Source organism: Balaenoptera borealis (genome assembly GCF_965194805.1).
Source record: "Balaenoptera borealis genome assembly, chromosome: 21".
NCBI lineage: Eukaryota > Metazoa > Chordata > Mammalia > Artiodactyla > Balaenopteridae > Balaenoptera > Balaenoptera borealis.
This window is the reverse complement of record NC_138880.1, coordinates 8,387,293-8,413,451: the sequence shown is the minus strand read 5'-3', so window position 1 is coordinate 8,413,451 and position 26,159 is coordinate 8,387,293. Positions and strand designations below refer to the sequence as shown.

Here is a 26,159-nt window from a genome sequence, read left to right as displayed (position 1 = left end):
GAATGCCCCTCTCAGGGCCTTCCCCACTGCTGCTCTGTCTACCTGAAATGCTTTTCCCCCAGAGAGTAAAACTGGTATTTTAAATCTTAAGTTCCACATTGCACTCCATCTTCCATCTCTCTCAGTGAACTAATTCAGCTCCTACTTCACGACGAAAATAGAAGCCAAAAGATATCCAAGATCTAACATGGAGTGGAAGGGGAGAAACCCTAATAGGGGCCAAGCTTGGTTGCTAAAGACAGGTGGCCAGGTTGTGGGAAGATGCAGAAACCTACTCGGGATGGGCACCGTGGTGGGTAGGACGGTGAGTACACAAAACAACGTCGCCGTTCTCTGTCTTCTGTCTCATGGTCCAACAGCTGTGTCAGTGGCTGACCCTGGCTTTCACGATGCTTCTCTCAACTGCAAGATCGCTTTAACCTTTTAAAGGGCGCCAACCACATATGGAGAATGTGCTCCTGGAAGCGACTCCTCCCCCTGACCCATTCCTTCCGCAGCTAAGTCCACTAGCCAGCCACCCCCTACACACACACATACACACACACACACACACACACACGTACACACACGTACACACACATATGTACACACACATGTACACACACACCCATCGTCCTTCCATCACGGCCGAGATGAAGCATGACCCACCTGGGCCCAGAGCTCCACTTCTGCTCTTCCCCTAGGAGAGCGCATCTAACCAGTTATCTCCTCTGTGCTCCCCACTGTCTCCCCAGCTCCCCGCCCCAGAGACCCTTCCTCTTCATCAGCATGAAAACAAGGTCAAGTTGAAGGCAGCTTAGAAGTAAAAATACCTCCATGGCCCCCATAGCTTCCACCCTCTGCCTCTACCCTATTCACAGCCAAGATGGTCCAAAAAAGCTCTCTCACTCCCCATCTCCACTTCCTCTCCTCCGTCTCTCTCCTCAGTGTACCTGGTCAGGCCCCACGCTACTGCTCCATCTAACTAGCTCTTGCCCAAATTCCACTGCCTCCTTAGTCTATACTTCTTACGCCTTCACTTTCCTGACCCTTTGGCAACACTGGATGCTACTGATTCCTCTCTCTTCCCTGAAATGCACCACCCTAACCTGGCCCCCATCTTCAGCAGTCAAGGGTGCATCTTTCAGTGTTTTCACGGCTCTCACGCCTGTTAGATCTTGGATTGCTTCTCTACCTTCGGACTCCATGAGTCCATTCTCTTGGCTTTTTTCTTAACTCTCAGACTTGTTCATAGTTTCTTCTTCCTCAGCCCATATCTTCAATGATGTCCCTTAAATGTAGGTGTTCTTCAAAGTTCTGGGCTCAGCCCTCTTCTCTGCAAAATCTCCCTGTGTGATCCCATCCCAGCTCCAGTAGTCATCTATATGTTAACGTCTTCCAGATAGATAAATAGATGATAGATAGGTAGGTGGATAGATTGATAGATGATAGATGATAGATAGATAGAGAGATGATAGATAGGTAGGTGGATAGATTGATAGATGATAGGTAGATAGATAGACGATAGATGATAGATAGATAGATAGATAGATAGTTGGAGATAGAGATATATCTCATTCAGACTTTCCTTCTGAATTGCAACCTTTCCTGGTAGAGAGCCAATAGGTACTTCAAACTCAATATATCAGCACCTGCATTCCACCGACCACCCACGTCTGGTCCACTGATCCTATCTCAGTGAGCAAGACCATCACCACCATTCCACCCAGTGGCCCAAATAAAGGCTGGGAGCCCTGTTTGGCTCTTTTTCCCTTTCTTCCCTTTCCCCTGCCATCTACCACTAGTGACCTTAGTAATTCTGAAATAGATTGTTTCCTTTCAGTCTCCAACGTGTTTGCCTCTGTTTTGACTTTCTACTTTACATGACTACAGCAGCCCTTGTCTGCTTTCTGCTTTTGGTTTATACTTTTAAAATTCGTTCTCTGCATTTTGGAATGTTTTCTGATTACAAAAGTCATGCATATATCTATTAAATGTTAAAACCACAGAAGAATACCAAGATAAAAACTGAAATGGCCCATTTTGTATATGTGCATATATTGTATGCTGCATACTTTTAAAATACAACTGAGATCATATCCTATACATATTGTTTTGATCACTCTTTACCACTAAATAATATACCACAAAACGTTTCCATGTTAACTATTTTTTAATTGTGCCAATTTCATAGGCAAAATAAAGTATCATTATTTTAATTTACATTTCTTTGATGAGGTCATTTAAACATAATTTCATACGTTTCTGAGTTATTTGAATATGTTTTCCCTAATGATTGATACATGGCACTCACACATTTTGCTTTTGATATTTTTTATTAATTTCTTTTTATATGAAAGTTGCTATAGATATTATATATGTCCCAGTTACTTTCCAAAAATTATAATCTTGTTTTTATTGGTACATATTATGGTTTAGGAACTACATTTAATGTAATGATATCTGTCAACTTTTTCCCATATAGTTTTCCCCTTGCTTTAATGCTTAAAAAGGTCTTTTCCCTCACAGCAGGTAGGAAGTCAACTGTATTTTTCTACTCTTACTTATATGTTTTTAAATTTTGGCATTAAATGGTTTAATACATCTGGAATCAATTTTGGACTAAGGTGTAAGTTGGGCTGTATGTATATATTTCCAATTATTTAATTAGTTATCTGAATACAATCTATTAACCAATATATTTGGTTAATAGATTCTCCATTGATTTGAAATGCCATATTTTCCACATATACAAAATCCCAGAAAAACACTTCAGTCAGTTTTGGACTTTCAATTTAGTTTCACTGATCTATGTCTGTCTGTCTGTCTCTCTCAGTTTTTACTATTTTAGCTTTTATACCACAATTTTTTATGTGCAAGAATAAGCAACCCCTCATGTCTTCTCTATCAAAATTTCTTTGGTTTCTGTATTGTCTGTACAAACTTTAGTATCATTCGTTAATGTTTTCCAATTTCTATTCAAATTTTGATTGTAATTACATTAAAGTTATAAATTACTGTTCCTTCTATCAACTGAGAAACACATGCATGCTTATTAATTAAAGCCGTCTTTTATATGTTTCAGTCCAAGTATGAAATTTTCTTCATGTAGTTAGTGCAAATTTTAGTGTTGCTTATTTTCCAGAAATTAAATGATCTTTTGATGCTATATGAGTGGGATTTTTATTCATATATTATCCAATAGTCTGTTTATAGTGTAGAGTAAACCTATGAAGGCTTGTATATTTGTTTTGTAACTAGCCATCTTATTAAATACTCTTTAACGCTAATAGTTTTCCAAATCCATCTTGTAGATTTCCCAGGTTATCGAATATAATCTGTAAATTACATCAAAATTTTTCTTCTCCTTTCCAGTATTTAAGCTTCATATTTTCCTGTCCTATTTCTGGGACTCTCAGAATTCTAAGTGATTGTGCTGGTAGCCAGTATGTTTCATAGACTTAAGTGGGACTGTCTAGTGTTTTATTATTTAAACATATTTATGGCTTTTTATTTCATACACCTGTCATTCATCATGTTAAAATATTTTTATACTTCAAGTTTCATAAGAATTGTGTTTATAATTAATTATGAATGGAAATTAAATTTTATAAAATCTTTTGGGGCATCTATCAGGATACTGTCATAATTTTGCTTGGCTATTGGTGTGGTGAATATTATTTAAAATAGATTAATGCTAAAGCATCTTTGCATCTCTGGAATAATCCTTTTCTGTCCACCCATAGTCATCCTTCAGAATTCTATTGGATACAATTTGCTAATATTTCAAGGATTTTTGCACTTATACTCAAAAATGGGATTGACCTATAGTTTTTATATCTAAAGTATTGTCATGTTTTGGGTTTAATATTAGGACAGCTGGGAAGTTAACTGGGAAGTTTTCCACCTTTTCCTATGCTCTGAAATGGCTTAAATAGGATAAGAAGTATTTGCTTCTTGAATATTTCCCCAGAAAATATTTTGGGAAGATAATTATTTTATTCATTTTTCAAATGCATCTATACTTATTGGTGACTTTCTAAATAGTCTGTAATTATAGATTCTATTTGCTTTTTATTTCATTCTATGCAAAAGTTGTTTTTTTTTCTTTCTAGTGTCCAAGTGATTGATTGTTTACGTATGCACTTTTATTAGAATTTCTTATTTTTGCATCTTGATCAGACATTGGGGCCTGTGAAATTTCTAGTCTTTGAAATTTATTGAAGATTTCTTTGTAGCCAAGAGTAGGATTAATTTTCATAAACATAGCATGGCTGTTTCAAAAGAAGATGTATTTCTATTTAGAGAGTACATGATTCTGTATATATTAAGAGATCTGATGTATGTTTCATTAGATCCAACGTCATTATTTACTTAAACTTTGTTGAACTTCCGTGCTGGATTATAGGCAACACTCGTCCTGGTCCCTGGCACTGCTATATGTTTTTCCTATCTTATTTTTAATCTTATAGGTCATTTTCGTAGGATTCTCTGAGGCAGAAATTAAACCTTCATAATCACAACTTCATTTTACCCAGAAGTCCCCAAAGAAGTCTTTCTAAAATGCAAATCTCACAGTAACACTTTTTGTCTAAAACCTTTAAAATACTCCATTTCAACTCCCCACTCGCTATCCCTTCCGTTTTTGTCCTTGGGTTAGAGCACAGACCCCTAAAAATGGCTAGTAGAGCCCTTCAAGGTATGGCTCCTGCTTGCCTCTTCTCCTCCTTTCTTGCCACTCCTCACATGTAACTCAATCCATCAGTCATTGAGAAACAGTTGCTGTTCCACTTTTCTCTCTTCCTTGTTGCAGGGGTTTTGCACCCGCTATGCATAAACCCCAGAACTTATTCCGCACCCTCTGCTTTCACTTAGATCCTGCTTATCCTTTAGGATTCAGCTTAGATATCACTTCCCACCCTAGGGCTGTGAGCTCAGGCTTCTATAACTCCCTTTGAATTCCAACCCACCCCTTGCTGCTGTATTTAGTATTTACCTCCTTGTGCCATAATTGCCTTCTGTTCTAATTAGGGGTGAGCTCCTGTGCCCAGAGATCGGGTGACCTGTGCTGTGCTTAGGTCAGTGCCCCTCACAAATTCAGTACTCCACAGAATGTGGCCAGGGTGAGGGCGGCTAGAGTACTTCCGGTCTCACTGTTTGTCGGTCTGTGCCGATGACCAGGCACTTTGCAGAACTGAGCTTTCAGGTTGAACACTTTCTATAAGTAACAATTATAACTGACGTTTTTCGATTATTTTAATGTTCTTAAAAAAATAACCATTTAAAAAATACATTAAATCAGGGAGTTCCCTGGTGGCCTAGTGGTTAGGGTTCTGGGCTTTCATTCCCGTAGCCGGGGTTCGATCCTTGGTCGGGGAACTGAGATCCCGCAAGCCGTGTGGCATGGTCAAAAAAAAAAAAAAAAAATTAAAACAGATATTGTTCCCTCCTAATATTTTCAGGTGGTTCTTTTTCTGGCTCTGGTCTTTTTCGGGTTCTTTCATGACACTGCGCTGATTTAAGGAGGCCTCTCCAAAGGTCTCTGCAGTTCTGAGCTCTCGGTGCAGCCTTGGCATCTCAGGACCCTGAGCTCTGTGTTTTCAATCGGGGAGACCACCGTCTCTGCCTGGGTCCCCCCTCCTTGCTCCCAGACAGCAACCTGGGACATGACAGGCCTCACTTCATTCACTTCCCGTCTCTCGGGAATCACTGTCCTTCCTCGCCTGATGCTCAGCGTCTTGAGACCCGTTTTTGCATCTATTTTGTCTGGTTTCTTAGTTGTTTCGGGTGAAAGATTAAACCCTGTTACTCCATGTTGGACAGAAACAACGTCATCCAAAATCGACTTCTGATGTAAGCAAATGTACTCATGGTTTGCTTTCAATGCGCGCCTTTGGGCTAAAAATATATTTTCATCCAAGAGATTCCATTTTTCATACTTAATCCACCAGGAGCTTAATGCTATGTAGGAAGCAAAGTAGATTTCTAATGTTGTGAGCAGTTTTGGGGTCAAATAGAACTGGATGACATTCTGGTTTTGCCATGTGACCCTGGGAAACGTGTGTCTTTTCCTTGAGTCTCAGTTTTCTCATTTGCAAAAAGGGCACAGTCACCCTCACCTCAGGATATTCTCATTTAAGTAAAATAAAATCTATCACTCCCTGGGCACAGTGCCTGCTATCAAGTAGGTGCTCAAAAATGCTGGTTCCTTTTTTGCTCTTTTCTTAACAGCATGAGTTATTTTCTGGGATTTATTTATGTCTCACGTGATAATGTGTTTAATGTTTGTCTTCTTAATGCACTGTGAGTTCCACTTCTTTTGTTTTCTGATCTATCTCCAGGACAAAGAGCCCAGCCCACCGCAGGCTCTCTATAAATATTTGTTGAGTTCCTGGAGGAGTACCTCCTCTTCCCATGCCCTGGCACTCACCTCTGCCAGCTAACATATGCCTTGTTAATTAATGATTACTAAGAACAGCCTTAGGGATTGATAAAATTTTCTACACAACTTTTGGAGGAATAAACAAAGACCAAAGTTATAAAGAAACTTTCAAAGTCCCTGACACTGGAAATGCCCCAAGCCCTAGAACTACTCTCATGTTCACTATCCGTGGTATTGGAACTCACCAAATACCCATCCTACCCACAGGATCCCTTTCATATTCTAGTACTCAATAGAGTAGTAAGTCAATACGCACTAGTATATATAAATAGATAACCAACAAGAACGTACTATGTAGCATAGGCAACTCTATTCAATATTCTGTAATAACCTATATTGGAAAAGAATCTGAAAAAGAGTGGATATATGTATATATATAGCTGAATCACTTTGCTGTACACCTGAAATTAACACATTATAAATCAACTATACTCCAATATAAAATAAGAAATAAAGAATGCTAAAGAAAGAATAGTAAGTCAGAAACTATAAGAGAAAGGAATCTGAAAAAGAATACAGGTATATATATATATTTATATATAACTGAAAAAGAACATGTATATAACTGAATATATATATATATAACTAAATCGCTGTGCTATACACAGTGAAATTTACACGGTATTGTAAATCAACTATACTTCAAAAAAAAAAAAAGAAAGGAAGGGAAGAGACCACAGCTCCCTCTCTCCCAGCCATACGAGGACACAGAGAGAAGGTGTCTTTCTACAACTCAGGAAGAGAGCCCTCACCAGGAACCAAATCTCCTGGCACCTTGATCTTGGACTTCCCAGCCTCCAGAAAGGTGAGAAATAAATGTCTGTTGTTAAAAAAAAGAAGAAGAAGAAGAAGAAGAAGTCAGATTACCTTGACTAATGTCTTGCTGTGGATTGAGAGTAAGAACATGTCTTTTTAGGAGAGAGTTGTGTGTTCATTGTGGCTGGGGAGGGTGTGGCAGTGGGAAAGTATGAAAGAAATGTGAGTGGCTCAACCTTTTCCCTTCATCCCACAGTGGACAGTGTTATGGGGCTGTCTGGGCCCTCACTACCACATCTAAACCAGTCAACTCCCAATAAGGTGTAACTTGGAAATGATGGAGAACACGGGAAAAAAAGACCAAAGAATGATAAATGTTTCTTTCTTGGTTAAATAGCAGCTAAGACGCTAGATTGCAATCCTGCCCATCTCTGCAATACTTATACAGAGAAAGGAATTTACAAAAAAAGAGAAAGGCGGGGGGGGGGGGGGAACCACCAGCAGCAAAGCTCCTTAGGCTTGGATTGGCCGTTGCATGAATCATTAGTTTTCCTGAGGAATGATCAAGAGTGTCATTAGGATGCATTAAGCATCATCTACCAGGGCTGGGGGAGTGCACGACGGCTCTCTCGCTGTTGCATAATTGATGTAGATTACTCAAACTTGCTCTTCTCAGAATATCCTCGCCCCTCCAGCCCTGTCTCTCACTTTCAGACTTTCACCTCATTCCTTGATTCTCTCCTCTGGGGATGGAGACCTATTCTTGCAGTGGAGGGAGCCTCAGACTTTCCAGGGCAACCACATCGGACTCCTGAACTGCGGAGGGAAGAGACGCAGAGAGGCACTGAAGAGCTTTTTCATTCATTTATTGTACCAGCTCATTATGTGGGACCTGGATGTTTGGGCTGGCTTCCACGTAATGCTTGCCCTGCCTCTTCCCTTTCATCTCCTCTATTTAAATCCCTCCCACAGGGCCACCCTGGCCACCTCGTGCTGGCTAGTCCCCTTGACCCCGATCCCTCCCCCCTCCCTCAGCCCTCCCCTCCCCCCTCCCTCTCCCGCCTCCCTATCTCATTTTCTGTCCCTTTAAATGAGGTCACCCTGACTGAATGAAGGACAGGAGGCCCAGAAGAGGTCAGACATTAGCACTGCTATAACTGCACTGCTACTGAAACTGGGCAAACCCATCCATCACTGGCTCCACTACTCCATTAAGCCTCCCATGAAATATGCCCTGCTCTGAATCGCAGAGCCATACATCTCCCGGTCTAGACACCTTCCTGTTGTGTGAAGATCAATGCCGCTCGGTCATGCATCATGTGTCATCCAGTAGCCCTCACTCTAATAACCGTGTCTATTCTCTAGTCTGCAGTATAAATTATGGCACTGAGAAAGTACTATATTATTCAGCAACCTTGGTCACTAATGGATTATTGGGTTTATTGGTTGATAATGTGAGCTCCCTTTCTTTCTGGCTTTCTTTTTTTCCCCCATTTTTGGCTAAATCTCACTTTTATTTATTTATTCCTCTCTATTTTTATTTGATTTGGCTCCGGGTTGAGTGATGGCTGCTTTAGACTTCTGTCAACATACTCCTGAATCAAACCCCTAAAAAGGACGACGCTCTAAAAGAAGCGCAATCAGAAAGAATTCTCTGTTATCGCCTATTAAATAATGCACCTAGTCTAGTGGCATTTGTTTGGGCTTCTGTTTCCTGAGGTTTCTGTTAAGGTGTTTTTTAGTTGAAGGGCAGTGTTAGAGAACCAACTTCAACCTGGGCACCCGGAGTTCCTAGTGTCCCATGAGGCTCAGTGTCACAGAGTCCCCTTCTGCACTGGTCTTTCTGCCCCTTTGATTACTTCCATTCAATGCTGCCAGATGCTGATAATTACTAAGGTAACACTGAGTCTCAGTTTTCCTCTCTGGAAAATGGGTGAGAGAGGTGGACCCCAAGTGGACGCAAAAGGAGGAAAAAAATCAATTATAGCGAAGAACTCTGAAGGTATGAGTTTCAATGTTGAGCCACATTAACTCTGGGAAGAGAGATGGTTTCCAACTACCCAAAGCTTTATCTTAAAAATGGTAATATTTTACAGAGAAGTAAGGTTTATATTTGAGAGCTGTCCAAAAATAGGCTAGGCTTCCCTGGAAAAGAAAGAACCCCTTGTTCACCAGAATTCGGGCGAAGGCGACCATCTGGAAAGTGTAGTATAAGCAGGACACTCAAATGTCTGAGGAAAGGTTAGCCAAGGTGACATTTCACATCTCATCCACCCTTCAGGTTCTGTGATTTTATGATATAGATTGCAAATAGCACTATTTTGAGACAATTTAAAAAAGAAATAGTTTTAAGTAATAATAATTTGGGGGGAGATGAGGTTGACCACGGAGGTTGTGAATGCCTTTTTTCCACGTGTTACTTCATATCTGGGCTCCAGCAAAGCCCATGTGGTAAATACTTGTTCTGGTGCTTGTTCTTTTTATTGTTTTGCTTATTTGTGCTTATGAACACGAACACCAGGGCAGAGTTAGGACTTGTGTGGCTCTGGAAAGAGAAGAAGCAGGAGTCAGATGCTGAGAAAAGATCTTCATCTAATCCTCAAAACCTGAACCACCTAGCCATTTCCCAAACTCGCCCAAAGCCTAAATCTACTTGCAAAATTCTTTTTCTGACCTCACACTTTTTCCAGTCCCCTCAGTTTTCAGGCACAGAAGTCTGAGGAGCCCTGCCCTGGGACCAGCTAGAGCCCTGCACCACTTCAGGGCCTGAGAGTCTGGATGGGTCTTATTTATACGTTGATCTTTTTTTCTTTTTTAATTAATAGGCTTCTTTTGTTAAGCACTTTTAGATTTACAGAAAATTTTAGCAGAAAGTGCAGAGAATCCCCATATATCCCCTTCCCCTCCCTTAACACAGTATCCCCTATTTTTAACACTGTACATTACTTTGATACATTTGTTACAACTGATGAGCAAATAGTGATACATTATTATTAAGTAAAGTGGGTAGTTCATGTTAAGTTTCACTCTGTGTTGTACATTCTATGGGATTTGACAAATCTACCATGACAGTATCATACACAATAGTTTCCCTGCCCTAAAAATCCTGTGTGCTTCACCTATTCACCCCTCCCTCCTTTTCCCCAAACCCCTGGCAACCACTGATCTTTTTATTGTCTCTAGAGTTTTGCCTTTTCCAGAATGTCTTAGAGCTGGAATCATGCAGGGTGTAGCCTTTTCAGACTGGCTTTTTTCACTTAGCCATATGCATTTATGGTTCCTCCGTGTCTTTTCATAGCTCAACAGCTTATTTCTTCTTCTCATTGAATAGTATTCCATTGCATGGATGGACCGCAATTTATTGATCCATTCACAGTCTTATGGAAGGTCATATTGGTTGTTCCAAGTTTTTGCAATTATGAATAAAGTTGCTATAAACATCCATGTGCAGGTTTTTTTCTGAATGTAAAATTTTATCTCTTTGGATAAACACCAAGGAGTGTGATTGCTGGATCATATGGTAAGAGTATGTTTAATTTTGTAAGAAACTTCCAAACTCTCTTCCAAAGTGGCTGTACATTTTGCATTTCCACCAGCAGTGAATGAGAGTTCCTGTTGCTCCACTTTTTCGTCAGCATTTGATGTTGTCAGTGTTTCGGATTTTAGCCACTCTAAAACGTGTATAGTGAGATCACATTGTCATTTCAATTTGCAGTTCCCTAGAGATATATGACGTTGAGCATCTTTTCATATGCTTTTTTGCCATTGTTGTTTGTCTTTTTATTGTCACTGTCTGTGTTACTGCCTCTTCTAACCACGCTCCAAGTCTCCCAACATCCCCAGAAAGCTAGCAAATGAAGTTGCCTGGGCAAAGGTGTCCATCCTTCCTAAGAGAGAATGTTGGTGTGAGTGGGGACAGGGATGGGGGAGGGAGAGGACACGTAAAATGCATGGCATGTCTAAAATGGGCAAGACACACTTTATGCCTTTTGCTTACAATTTCCTATTTTAGAGTCACAACCATCCTGCTAGGTAAACACTGCAACCCCCATTTTATTAATAAATAATCTGAAGTTCACATTAAGTAGCTTACGTAATTATGGAGTGTGTGAGCACTGAAGTTAGGCTGCAGACTCACATTTGCCTCAGTCTTGGTCCATCAAATTTCCACTGTAACATGTGCTTCTCTAGTAGCAGGAGACCAATCAAGGAACACCACCCCTAGCCTTGCTGCCCTCCTCACATCTTCCTCAGTGTGCCAGAGGTACCAATGAGAAGGCAGCAGATGTCCGGTACAGAGCCTGGAGGATGGGGCACGCAGGACCGAACAGATTCGTATGATGGATTAGTGAAGGGGAGGCAAATAGTCTTGTAGCCAGAACTGTGCAAGCTACAAGCAATCTGGCAGAGTAATTGCTCAGTCTTCTCTGAGCAACTGGCCTCTGGTGCCTGGTCTGAAAGGCTCTGTGCTGGCATGCAAGGGTAAACCAGGAAAGAGCATGGCTTTGCCCCAAGCTTCTCCTCCCAAGAAAAGCCAATGCTCGGGTGGGAGTCCATGCCTGTCCATATGGCCCAGCCGTTGAGGCACAGGACACAGGCCTACCCCCCATCAGCTCTAAAGTCACAGATGTAAAAATATCCCATTGCGCAAAGAAGAATCAGCAGTGAGCATTTCTTCCCATCATTCGGGCATCCTCCTCAGGTGGGGAAGGAACAGTCTGGAAATACCCCTGGAGGGCTTCTGGAGGAGAAGCCAACCTGCTGGACTGGTCAGGATGCCAGCTCCCCACGGAGGAGTTTTCTCCGCCAGCTCCTGCTGCCTCTCTGAGCCTGGCACTAATCTGTTGTTTGTTTGAACATGACAGTAATGTGTTTACCTAATTAGGAGATGCCAGAGTTCCCCAACTTGTAGCTGGGAGTTAGGATTTCCTGATGAATCACAGGTATGCCCCCCTGTGAAAGAGGCTCAGTATATGGGGAAGGCTCTGAGGCCCCGTGTTCCAGCAGCTCCACTCACACCTTCCAGAAGTCTGATCATGGCCCTCTGGCCCTCCTGTGCCTCGGCTTCCCTTCCTTTAAAAGACGAGAAAGCAGCCCCGCCTAATCCCCCTCCCACCCTCCCTCCAGAACCAAATGCATCATTCTGCTTGCCCTTCTCGGAGGTGACAAGCAATGTCAGTGGACACCGCTTCCTACAGGGGAGCAATTTCTGTTTACATATGTGATGCCCACCCCCTGCGGACATGCTGGCTGCCCTGTGGCCTGGCTGGGTGATCGGGGGAATGTCATAAGGTATGGCTTCCGCCTTCTGCCAAAGGAACAGATTTGCTGCCTGCTCTGAGGACAAATCCTTTGCCAGAGGTAAGCCCTGGCATGGGTTCTCAGATTTTTTTAAAAAGTGGGGCAGGGTGCATGGAGATGGCTCAAAGTCAGAGCCTGAGAAATAGAGCGGGGACAATGGAAACAGAAACAAGCAGGTTCCGGGTTTGGGAGAGATGGGCCAATGTGAGAACTCAATAATCTCCTTCATCTCTGTCCCTGAAGGACACAAATGAATGAAATCATGTCCTAGGAAAAGTAGAAGCCGAGGAGGAATTGGTGATAAAGTGTCGCTGGGTGTAGGCATCTGGACTTGGAAAAGGTTTGCTGACAAAGGTTTGGGAAGAGCCAGGGCAAAAGAGAGAGAGGCTCCCTTTCGCACACTCATCCCACTATTTAGGTGTCCAGAGCTGTCATTTGCCATCTCAGAACGTGGGGAAGATGACAGGGAGAAAAGGCCTCTGGCTGCTGGAGGTCTCATAAGGCAGTCTAGGGAGTCCACAGCCTCTGAGGTCTCCAGCAGCCAGCCAGCCAGCCTGGGCCAGCCAGGAGCCGGGCGATCAGCTGTGAGCTGCGCCCCCTCCTCCAAGACACAGCCTCGGCCCACCTCGGATGCCCCTGGGCAGATGGCAGCCTCTTTGCAAGACACAGTTTAATGGTCCTTAATGTCCCACCAAGAACCTGTGTCTTCCCTCTTTACCACCCATCCCCCGGCTCCACTGCTCAGGTGCATCAGTGACCAGGGGAAAGAGCCAAACTGACCTCGGAAAAAGACACACGAAGCTTTAGGAAACCAAGGGCCTGACCAGAGAGGGTGAGTTTAGAAGTATGTCTCATACTACTCAGGAATGAGCTAGGCTGACTGACTTAGGAGCATGCCACGTTGCACCAGAAAAGAGCTAGACCTGGAGAGAAATGAGCTGGAACCCTGGGGAGAGGGAAATGAGGAGATAAAGTCCTACCAGAAGGTATGTGTTTTTTTTAAATCTGTCCAAAGAAAGGAAGCAAATGCATCTCCAAAATGAGCCTTTTACTTTCAACCTGGCAGGTTGCGCTTCTTACCTTGACCATGGGGTCCACCCGACTCACCTTGGCTCAGAGTGTGGCCCGAATGATACAGAAGAGATACTGACTGCAGTGCTGGAAAAGGGAGAAAAATGTCCCAGCTCTGCTCCTCCGACCTCCATGCAGAGCACGTTTTTTGGGCCCGCGCACAATTTCAGTTTCCATCGACATCAGAAAGCCTGAGGGGACCTCGTCACTGTGCGCGCCTGTTCAGAACCTGGGTTCCAAATGGTCCTGGCTTCGTTCTGGGTCAGAACGTTCTCCCTTTAACTGAACACCTTTCTCTCCTACAAATTGCTGCACCAGAAGATGTTTCCACGTTGGTATTTCTGCCCTTTCTGCTAAAGGAAAGGAGTCAGGTCACCACATGGATAAATGATGGCTTGGGTTTTTAATCTCCCAAAAACTTGGTGTGGTTGGTTTTGCAAAGTTACCCTCAACACCCTAGGAGTAAAGAAATACATAGAATTAAGTAATATTTGGATAAATCCTAAGCCTAGAATACTCAAGCAAACAAACAAATAAAAAAAGCTGTTCCACAAAGGAATAGGATAGAAAAGACAGGTATTTCAAGAAAAATATCTTGGCAACCTGGCAGCCTGAGGTTATACAACGAGCCAGGGATTGAATCTTGAAGGGCAGTTGCCTCCAAGGGGTATGTTTTACAACCAAACACTCTTGTCAATCGTTCCATCCCCAAGATAGACAGATACGTGGTATTCTGGAAAGCATGGAATTCTGGAAGCTTTGGACTAAGCTGACCTGGATCCTAATTCTGAATCTGGTATTTACTAATTGTGTTGCCTTGGGCTAAATCCTTGAAGATCTTCAGTTTCCACAATTATGAAACCAGAATCATAATGTCTACAATTAAGCTGTAAATGCTAAATAAATGATTGCTGTTATGTTGATAATATTAATTATCACTACCTTCGTTCATGCATCATGGTTAATTGGAAGACATCTTTTCAAATAAGAGGAAAGGAAGGTCACAATTGAGATCTTAAGGAAATGGCACAGAAGATAGAATCTGGTCTCTGAGTTTGGACTTGCCCCAGGGTGTTCTGATAGCTTGGAAAGAAATCTGGGGATTGGACGAAAGAACGCTGCATAAAGAATGTTACCAAACAGGACTAAAATTTCAAAATTTACACATGTTAGACCAACAAATGCAAAAAGACATAGAAATACTGAGGAGATCCCTTAGTCAATGCTGTCAAAAATGCTATTATGTATTCACCCAACTGGAGTGCCTTCTAACAAATGGCCATGGAGCATATGGCCACCCTGGGCATTTTTTCATTATCCCAGAGTGTGTCTGCAGTCCCATGTCGCTAAACTCCATCTGTATCTCTGTCAATGGAAGAAATTTCCATCAGGAAATATCAGCAGGAATCAGGGGAAAGACCTTTCCAATGTACTGAGATCAAAGGAAGTAACAGCGGGGTCCCAGCCCCACCTCCCTTTTTCCCCAACTCCAGCCAAAAAATGTCTGGTTTTCTTTCCCAAAGATTATCCCATCACCCTCTACTGCGTGTTCAGGGGGAGCCCCTGGGTGGTCTTCGGACATGTGGCACTGCCCATGACAGACAAGCTTGTATTCTGGGTTACTGAGGCCCTTCCCCTCCCCCACCTGACAGCAGTAAGGAGAAGGACAGGGGAAAAGGGACCTCCGCCTCCCCGTGGAGACTGCAACAAGGGAATACAAAAACAAACAGCCCTGGTTGTTTGGTTGATGTTTCTCCTGTTTTTCAAGTCTCTCCATCCTGCACAGCACCCATGAGGGACAAAAGTGAGGCCAGTTTTGACATCACAGGCAGTGATGAATATACCTCGTTGGGCAGGGCAGGTGGGTGGGAAGGAAGCCTGCTTCCGTGGTTGGACGTGGGGACAAGAGAAGAACAAAATGCCACTCTTGTACCCCCTTCTGTGTGCTTTGCAGTCTGACTGTTGAGATTTGCATCGCATTTTGAATGGTGTTAGCCATGTTTTCATGCTGCAACCTCGCGTATTTTTAACCACAGACTTAACCAACCATCATGTCAACGAACTAGCTGAAAGTTAAGTATTGAGTATGTGCTACTTTTAGAAAATAGAGTCAGGATGTGGAACCGCCTTTCTCCCTGCTCCCCTCACTCTCTAGACACCGAACAGAACGAGAGGCAGAGATGAAATGGATTGTATATTGACTTTTCCGGAAATGGGCTCCCTGTATACACATATGTCAATTTATATGACATATTTATTTTTAAATTTACTTACATGCAGATTGATATGAAGGATCTACTTTAGACCCCAGTTAACCATGTCAGCGTTACGGCTCTCCATCTACCTGAGAAGAAGGCTGTGGTGAAACTGTCACCATTTCAACAATCCCATTAATAGCACAGGCCTCATTTAGGTGGTATTTGCCAAGAGAGCCTCATTGGTTAAAGAACCTCCAACCAATTATCTTTGGACTTCATAGAACCCATAAGTAAGTGAAAACTAATTGCAATTCTCTCTGAGTCAGATACAATGGAAAGAAAGACTTTCGGAGTGCATTTTGCAAGCTTATCTATCTGAAAAATACGGCGCCCAGAGACAAAGTTATTTAGTCAATGTAAGAGTGTACAATCCATAAGCCTCCACCAGCAAAGGACACCAGGGCCTAAGTTCCCAACATGGACGTCCAGCCCATGAACTGGACGTCCTGCCCATCAGAAGTTGCTATTATAAGTAAATTTCTTCGTTCTTCAACAAAACACTATATTCTCATCTCCACTTGGATATCTGGAGGCACAAACTGAAACACTGACTGATTACTGCCCTGACCCAAAACCTCTCCTATCTTTTTTGGCAGAATAACATGAAACTGCTACCAAAATCTGGTCTGATTATCTACCCTACTCCCTATTTTTATATCTGCATTGTCTATAAGATGATAGAGGAGGAATCAGGCTCCCTTACTTCAGACTATACTACAAAGCTACAGTAATCAAGGCAGTATGGTACTGGCACAAGAACAGAAATATAGATCAATGGAACAGGATAGAAAGCCCAGAGATAAGCCCACACACATATGGTCACCTTATCTTTGATAAAGGAGGCAAGGATATACAACGGAGAAAAGACAGCCTCTTCAATAAGTAATGTTGGGAAAACTGGACAGCTACATGTAGAAGAATGAAATTAGAATACTCCCTAACACCATACACAAAAATAAACTCAAAATGGATTCAAGACCTAAATGTAAGGGCAGACAGTATAAAACTCTTAGAGGAAAACATAGGCAGAACACTCTATGACATAAATCACAGCAAGATCCTTTTTGACCCACCTCCTAGAGAAAGGGAAATAAAAACAAAAATAAACAAATAGGACCTAATGAAACTGAAAAGCTTTTGCACAGCAAAGGAAAACATAAACAAGACAAAAAGAAAACCCTCAGAATGGGAGAAAATATTTGCAAATGAAGCAACTGACAAAGGATTAATCTCCAAAATTTACAAGCAGCTCATGCAGCTCAATGTCAAAAAACAAACAACCCACCCAATCCAAAAATGGGCAGAAGACCTAAATAGACATTTCTCCAAAGAAGATATACAGATTGCCAACAAACACGTGAAAGGATGATCAACATCATTAATCATTAGAGAAATGCAAATCAAAACAACAATGAGCTATCACCTCACACCAGTCAGAATGGCCATCATCAAAAAATCTACAAACAATAAATGCTAGAGAGGGTGTGGAGAAAAGGGAACCCTCTTGCACTGTTGGTGGAATATAAATTGATACAGCTCTATGGAGAACAGTATGGAGTTTCCTTAAAAAACTAACAATAGAACTACCATACAACCCAACAATCTCACTACTGGGCATATACCCTGAGAAAACCATAATTCAAAAAGAGTCATGTACCACAATGTTCATTGCAGCACTATTTACAATAGCCAGGACATGGAAGCAACCTAAGTGTCCATCAACAGATGAATGGATAAAGAAGATGTGGCACATATATACAATGGAATATTACTCAGCCATAAAAAGAAACGAGATTGAGTTATTTGTAGTGAGGTGGATGGGCCTAGAGTGTGTCATACAGAGTGAAGTAAGTCAGAAAGAGAAAAACAAATACCATATGCTAACACATATATATGGAATCTAAAACACAAATGGTTCTGACAAACCTAGGGGCAGGACAGGAATAAAGACGCAGACGTAGAGAATGGACTTGAGGACATGGGGAGGGGGAAGGGTAAGCTGGGACAAAGTGAGAGAGTGGCATGGACATATATACACTACCAAATGTAAAACAGATAGCTAGCGGGAAGCAGCCGCATAGCACAGGGAGATCAGCTCCATGCTTTGTGACCACCTAGAGGGGTGGGATAGGGAGGGTGGGAGGGAGGCTCAAGAGGGAGGGAGTATGGGGATATATGTATGCATAAAGCTGATTCACTTTGTTATACAGCAGAAACTAACACACCATTGTAAAGCAATTATACTCCAGTAAAGATGTTAAAAAAAAAAAGATGATAGATACAAATGCATCTGATTTTTATCTGTCCACATCCTGTTCCCCTTTTAAGGTCCAGCTCTCATTTTGGAAATAAATTCTCCTTCCTGTGAACAACCCAGGACCCTCCGCCCTCAGCTCTTGATATGCAAATCCCTTCCCATCTTATGTTACCTTCACTTATATTCACGTCTTATTTCTATTGGTCGAATATACCATTTCTTGAGGATTAAATCCATCACTATTCCTTCTCTGTCTTTCCACAGCCCCTAATTTTGTTTAATATCTAGGCGGCACCCAATAAATGTTGATTGAGTAGTGAATGAATAAACAACATTTAATTAGACAAAATAAATGCAGGGTATCATTTATAAAATAGAAAAATCTATGTTCCATTCCTGCAAATGGATGTGAGATAAAGCTGTGATAGCGAGAACTTGGCCTGGGTGTGCACAGAAAAGCAAATATAAGGAGCTCAGAGAGAACAATCTGCAAAATTCCAAGCTCTGTTCTATCTGCAGCCTCCCTGTCTCCTGAAATTACTTCTTGCCACAGTGATACAGGACTCACACCGCTCTCTGGGATACACCATCCATCTTCAAGAGCCCACAGTCACAGGAAGAAGGGAAGAGGAGAAAAAAAATTCCTAAGCACATTTCACCATTGGTTTTGATCCTCAGCCAAGGCCTTCCACCCGCAGAAATCTCCCAACTATCACATTTCTACTGCTCTGGCCGATAACGAAGATAATTGTTCCATCCACTTTGTCAAAGCTGAAATGAAAAGAGGGCAAAGCAAAATGATGCCATCGTAAATCACGGGGCTGAGACAGCCAAAGAGGGACAAGATAGCAACTTCATTAAGGGTTATGTATTGTGCCATTAAGTTGGCAGGGGGTCACCTTTCGTGTCACACCCGGCCTCTGTGATGCATTGCCAGCTCTTCTTTCCAATAAAATTAAACGGAGATGTAAAACTGATTAGGGCCATGTTTGCTTCAGCCCGTGGCAAAGGGAACCGTACAGGGGGAATCATTGATAGAAGATTGCCACTGATGCATAATGACAGCAATTTCTCTTCCTGGTCATTTCATTGCTGACCTTGCCCATTAAAAGAAGCCCAGCTGCCTCGGAGAAAGAGACCCTTCATCTCCCATCACCCCACGACCTCGTGGCAGTCCCTGTACCCCTGACCGCCGCTCCTCACGCAAACAACACGACTAGAAATACTGCAAGCTGGAATTGGAGGGGGAGTACTGGTTCCCGTGATTATGCGCTGTGGACCCTCGATGCCACTGTTAGCATTTGTGTGAACGACTCGACTCTCCAACTGGTTATAGACAATTCTACCCTTCACTAGCTTTTAGGCGCCGCCATGCTGAAAATCAGGTGTTGGCCTGCTTGGTCTGAGCCTCAGACTCACAATGCCAGGGTCTCTCTGTGTCATCTCAGTCACTGCTGAGGTGTGGAAACTGCTGACTTTATCCTCACAATCCCAAATTACGCCTTTCGACACTTTCTGAACTCTACAGTTTAGACCACTTCCATGGAGTCAGACTCTTCCCATTGTTCAGTCAACAAAGAGTTATTAGGGGTCTACTGGGCCCCAAGCACTCTGCTAAACATCGAGGTGGTGAGACAGGCCGTCATGCCCCTGCCTTCACGGGGCTCACAGTCAAGGGCAATTTTCTATTGAAATAATATCAGTAGCTCCCGTTGGTTGAATGTCTACCACAAACCAAACATTGTTCTAGTAATTTACTTGTATTAACTCATTTAATATTCATAACAAGAGAGAATGATTTTTACTATTATCTCCAGTTTATAAAGGAGGAAACAGGGGGAAACAGAGGCTAAGTAGCTTGTCCTGAGACACATGGGAAATAAGTAGTGGAACCGGGATTTCAGCTGCCGTGAGCTGAAGCCAGGAACTAGACCCGAAGGAAAATGTTTCATTAATAGTCTCCGTGTTCTCTCTATCTTCTCCTCGCCCCCATCAAGTTGCTGACACATTTTATCCCACCTCCAAGAAGAAAGAGTATGTTTTTAGCAAATGGAATTCCACGCTAGGTCTTTGTTTTCCTGTAGGTTAGGTTTGCCAACAAATAAATGCCATTTATATCCCAGTTAATAAACATTTTATATCACAGGACGTCAGATCCTATTTTTTCTCTTTATTTCACTTGATGTCTGAAGTTGGTACTTCATGGTATATATAAGAAAATGGGCAATGCATATCTATCCATCCCTCAAGCTTTATATCCTGACCTACTATTGGCCAAGATGATGGCAAGTAGTCGTGAAAAAAAACACAGGCAAACAGGGCATCAGGAAACAGCTTTGGCCGTGGCTGTGATCTTCCTGGTGTTACTGGCTCTTCCTCTGTATTCTCAGCCTAACAGTGGGGAGTAGACAATGTGAGTCTGATTCTCTGGCCATTGTCTTCAGAAATCACAGCTGTGAAACGCACATATCAACATGACCTCATTTTCATATTCACTAATATACATATGACCTCACTGTCATAGCCACCTCCCCAAGCAGTGAAGGGAGATCTCTTTTTTCCAGACTCACTTACCAGAATTTTGCAACCTCAATCTGTCGTCAGTCTGTCCCTCTGTCTTTGTCCCACCACTTTCTCGGCTCTGAGAGAATCCAAGGACTGCAGCTGCCCTGAGTGGGAAGGTTGTAAACGACAACAGCCGACCCTCTGCCAACAAAGTGATCAGACCAGAAAGGGACTAAGTTAAACCAGACTGGCTCCACCTACCACGTCTAACCGTGAGCCCAGATCCTGGGAAAGAGTCAAAAGCTTTGGGTAAAATGAAGAGAGGGACTCTGCCCATTTCCCACTTGGTGAGTCATGGAGTGTGGAAGGAGACGCCCCGGCCACCTATCCAGAAACAGCAGAGAAAAGACAAACCCAGAGCGAGCATGCATCTGTCGTATTACTCCTCTTTGCCCTTGACTGATCCTTCAGAACCTCGGCCCTGAGCGCTCCTACAGACGGCCTGATGGTGGTTTTCCCACACCACGAGATCATGAGAGGGAAACCTCTTCTCTGCCTCAAGGGCTCCAGGAAATAATTTTTCATTTACACGGCGCATTATAGCTCTCACAGAACTTCACAGTCGCGAATGACCTACAATCCCTACAACGTTTTATGAGGTGAGTGTTATTATCCCCGTTTTCCAGACAAGGAAACTCAGGCTCAGAGATGCGCTGGAGGCCACACAGTACTTAGGCCACAGAGTTGGCCTGGACAGATGGACGATCTGCTTCCACAGGAAGAGAATTTCCACCCCTGCCTGGGAGAAGAGGCAAGTTTGCCTAAAAGCAGTTTGCAGAGCATCTCCTGGCACACCAGCTCCTTGGGCCACCGGGACCTGCCTCCCCAGAAATGGCCAAGGTAGTAGGCAGGGGCCTCCACCTCCCACCCCTGCCCCACGCCCACCTTCAATGTTCTCAGGACACTGGGGCCTGGCCTTCCTTCCCTCTGTCCAGGCTGGCAGTGCCCACTTGGGGCCAGATGCCGAGGCAGCCCCGGGCTAGTCAAGCACATGGCCAGGGCAGCTGTGGGCCAGTTGCCTGCATTGCCTCTTAGGAGAAGTAAGATTGGTAAGAAACGGTCATTACTAACATCCTCACGAAAGACGTGTTATTGACCCTTACCCTTCAGCGGCCCTGCAGGAAGCAGATGGGGATTGGGTCACTGCCTCAACGCTCCCGGAGCAGAGATGCTCAAAGTGGTGGCGCGTGGCGTGTCCCGGCCTCCTCCCCTTCCCGCCCCCCGCCCTGGTCCCATCTGTGTCTCTCTGAACAAAGGGTGTGGCCTCGCTGAAAAAAAAAAAAAAAGAGGTTTAGGGAAGTAAATACTCAAAATTGGAGTAGCTGTCTTAGCAAAATGGATGGGAGCCTCATGGCAAGCAGTACTTTCAAGGAAGACAAACTTTTATTATTCAGTCAACAAATGCAAGCTTTCACTCTTAGCAATGTATCTAGACTGGAGGAAACGTAAAGACGAAGAAGCTGCTTCTACTGCTCTTAAAGAGGTTCCCCAGGGTCCCCGGACACCTGCCAGGAGAGAATTCCTGCACCTCAGCCCTGAGCAGCGCCCCCACCCCGTGCCTAACTGGGCGGCGGCTGGAACCGGAGAGAATGCAGGAAAATAATGGAAACAATCGCTAGGAGGCCCTGATCACTTTTGTCCCCCAAGCCAGCCGGGCAGCAAATCCCTGGAAACTGCTCAGGAGGACCTTCTCCTATGTCCTTATTTAATTTGCCTAAAATGATTAGGGTCCATGAGGCTCAAGAGCTGTAGCTGACTCGGGGCGTCGCGTGGCCCCAGCTGTGTGCCGGCCACTGCCCCCTTCCCTCCCCAGAGGTTTCTCCGCAGCTCTTGACCTCGTCCAGGGGTTTCAGAGGATGTCCCAGCTGCCCTAAGAGTCCGTCAGGGCACATCAGCACCTACCGCGGGGACGTGAGGAGGCTGAACGTTGGGGCTTGAACCTTCCGGCAACCCCACTCCCACCTCCATCCAGACAGAGCAGCCCCACTTTTCCTCTGTCCGTCCTCCCTCCCAGGTGAGCTGTGGATTGTGTCTGGAGAAAGGAATTTCCCTGGGGAAACAGAAACCACTTTTGAGAACCTCTGAGGAGGTTATCTGAGTCACTTGCCAGCTCCGATGTTTTGTGACAAAGGATTATCTTCTGTGACTAAAAGTCAATTCGTGTAGGGTTTACGCTCACTTTAATGCCCAGCGAGATTCCCCGCACACTTCCCTTACCTCCTTCCTGGGGGTATAGTTCAAGGAAAAGAGCCAAGCCCCTCGGTCTCCCAGGCCCAGGTCACTACTGACTCATCCATGCAACGTTGACGGTAAAGGCTAGGTGCCAGGTAGCCTGCCAGCTTTGAGTCAGCGTCTTCTCAAGAATCAGGTTTTCTGGAAACTCCCTACAGCCTGGCGCTTAACATCACGAACTTTGGGTCAGACTGACCTGGGTTCCAGCACTAGCTCACCATCTGAGGACCCACAGGAGGTGGCCAAGTCTTTTTTTTTTTAACATCTTTATTGGAGTATAATTGCTTTACACTGGTGTGTTAGTTTCTGCTTTATAACAAAGTGAATCAGCTATACATTTACATACATCCCCCTATCCCCTCCCTCTTGCGTCTCCCTCCCACCCTCCCTATCCCACCCCTCTAGGTGGTCACAAAACACGGAGCTGATCTCCCTGTGCTATGCGGCTGCTTCCCACTAGCTATCTATTTTACATTTGGTAGTGTATATATGTCCATGCCACTCTCACGAGTCTTTCTGAATCTCAGTGTCCTCGTCTGTAAAAATAAGGTCGTAAAGATCAAATGAGAACATGGCTGAAAGTACACCGCATAGCCAGCGTGAAAACACTTAACACAGGGTGAGTGCTCCAAAAAATGTCAGTGATGATTACTTTTAGGTTAACTCACCCCCTGTCACTCACCTGAACTAGCTTGTCTCCCTATGAACTGGTCTGACTCCAACGTGACCCGTTCACTCCATCCTTTACTTTAACCCGAGGGATTTTGCTTCATTCTCTGAATTCTTATTCATGCTTCCAGGCGAAATTCAAATGCCATCTCCCCTGTTAAGGCTTTCTTAATTCTCAGACACAAAATGAAGCTTCCATATCCCCAGGGCACACTTCCATTTCTCTGTCGTAGCACTTAATGCATTGTATTCATTCACTGATTCAACACATGTTTGTTGAGTGACTGCCAGATGCCAAACCTGTTCTAGGCCCTGTGAGATATATTGGTGAAGTGCAGTCATTTGCTTGTACGTGTAAGATTCTCTAATCCCCCAGCCCCACCCCGTGAATCTGGGAAGGCAGGATCCTTATGGTATTCACTGGCCTAGCTAAGTGGCTCCCCCAAGGTGATTAATGTGAGTTTTCTCAAAGAATTGGTAAGAGATGATTCTGATAGCTATGCCTGTGGTCATTAAACAGACAAGAACAGATTTACGAAAGCCTTCTTCAAACCGTGGGCTGGGAATCCACAAGGAGGCTGGTGAAACCTGGGACTGGCTCTCACGATCTGTACACCGAATCATCCCAGCCCTCAGCTCTTTATTACCTGTATCTGCCACTAGGAACTAAGGCAAATGGGAAAAGCAGAGCAGAGAAAAGAAGACATAGTTGCATTGTATAAGTTAATAAAATGTTCAAACTTGAAACTTCAGTGAACTCCTGGAGGCCTGTGGAGACCTGCGGAAACCCAAAGAAGACATCAGGGACCCACAGCTGGGCCCATGGTCCTTCCGTCCACTTGGCTCAGGCCCCTGGACAAGCCCCCGGAAGCAGCTGCTGCTCCAGATGTTTCCAAGAGGAGGTTAGCAAGGATTTCTGTTTCTGCTCGAGCCCCCTCTCCTTGTAGCATTTGGAGAAGAAGTCACAGGAGGCCCGTGGGGGACAGCGGCAGAAGTGGCGACGGAGCAAAGAGCCTCGCTGACAGGCCACCAGCCCTTGAGAAGGGAACGTGTTAAGTGGCTGAAAGGTTAAAATCACAGAGTCACACGGTCAGCGTGTGGATCTCCAGGACGCTGAGGTGAAAGGCAGAGGAGTGGGGGCAGTGTCCATGGGCACCACGAGGCCACGCAGGCCCCAGGTCAAAGGCCAGCTCTTGCAGGGCGCTGCAGGCAAGGGGGAGGGCCCGTGTGCACGTGTGTGTGTCTGTCTGTTTGTATATGTGTCTGGGTATGTTTGTGTATGTGTTTGTGTGTATGTGCATGTGTATTTGTATGTGTGTTTGTGTGTATGTGTGTTTGTGTGTGTATGTGTGTGTGTGTGTCTGTGTGTCTGTGTGTGTATGTGTGTATATGTGTGTGTGCTCCCACATACCCAGGCAGTCAGGGAGCATTGTTTCAGGTTTGCTCTGTTTCCAGTGTCCTTCTTTAGCTGAGTAACAGTGGGCGATAAGTTGAGAGAGCCAAGAAAAGGCGTGGATACAGTATTGCCAAGGGTGGCTTGAAGCAAAGCAAACCCAGAAGCCCCAGGGCACCTCAGCTTGGCCCACAGAGAGACTTCTTGGAAAGGCAGCCATCAGCGTGACATTTGAGAACCTCTGTGATTGGGAAGAGTAATGGGTGCTAAGAGCTCTGTATCCATTGTTTCCAAAGAGAAGCGATGCTCAACAGAAGATTCTGCCCAAACTCTTAAGTCAAAGATTATGTCTATACTTTCCACCTGGTCCAGTGCCAAGTGCAGAGCCCCTCCTTCACACAGACTGGATGGATGGATGGATGGATGGATGGATGGATGGATGGATGGATGGATGAATGGATGGGTGGATGGGTGAATGGATGGATGGATGGATGAATGGATGGGTGATTGGATGGGAGCAAAGGGAAGATATTTCAGGAAAAAACCTCAGGACTGAGTAGGGAGTGGAGAAAGGAAGAGAAAGACCACTGGGTGCCTAAGTCAAAGAGGTGGCCCGTCACACTCATTTACTCATTTGCAAGATCCCGGGACCGTTACTGAGCCCTAAAACAGGCCTGTCCTCAGGGACCAGAGGATCCACCACATGGGGATTGACAACATTACACAAATAATGGTGAATAAAAAACAAAGGCAGTGCAGGTAAAGTGCTGGCAACGGGACCCCAGGAACGAATAGCCCTGGACAGAATAGGAAAATTTCCCCAGCTGTAAGGGTGCTTTTGTTCCGGACTCAGGGCAAGGAGGCCCAAGGAAGCCAGCCACCCAGTGGCCAGTGAGAAACAGTCTCTGTTCAGGCCGCAGGAGGAGAGGGGACACCTTAGCCCCACCATCCGCCTCCCCCTCCCCCTCCCCTTGCCCACCCCGCCCTGCAGACTCAGAGGGCCGGGCACTGATGACGGAAGGATTTTTCTTAATGTCTTTAGGCGGACGAGTTAGCATAAAGGCTTTCCAACATAAGCATATTTTTCTGTTCCTTCTCCCTGACCTTGGCATTTTGTTTCTCCACCCCAGGCCCAGCGCTGTCCTGTGGCCAGGTTTGCGTCTCATTTGTCAATGTTTTTATTGAATTTTCAAATGCCAGTAGTACACATAAATCAATGGCTTTCTTCTCCCTACC

At 44.2% G+C, this 26,159-nt stretch overlaps 1 long non-coding RNA gene across 1 annotated transcript in view; it reads right to left on the bottom strand.

The window, feature by feature from the left end:
• The window catches only part of LOC309619678, a 96,564-nt gene extending 70,679 nt beyond the window's left edge, over window positions 1–25,885 (bottom strand). The window contains exons 1-2 of the long non-coding RNA XR_014239151.1: window positions 20,639–25,885; window positions 13,559–13,899 (exon numbers count right to left, since the gene is read on the bottom strand). This is a non-coding gene — a long non-coding RNA (uncharacterized lncRNA). The remainder of the gene's footprint in view (window positions 1–13,558; window positions 13,900–20,638) is intronic.
• Between the last annotated feature and the right edge of the window lie 274 nt (window positions 25,886–26,159).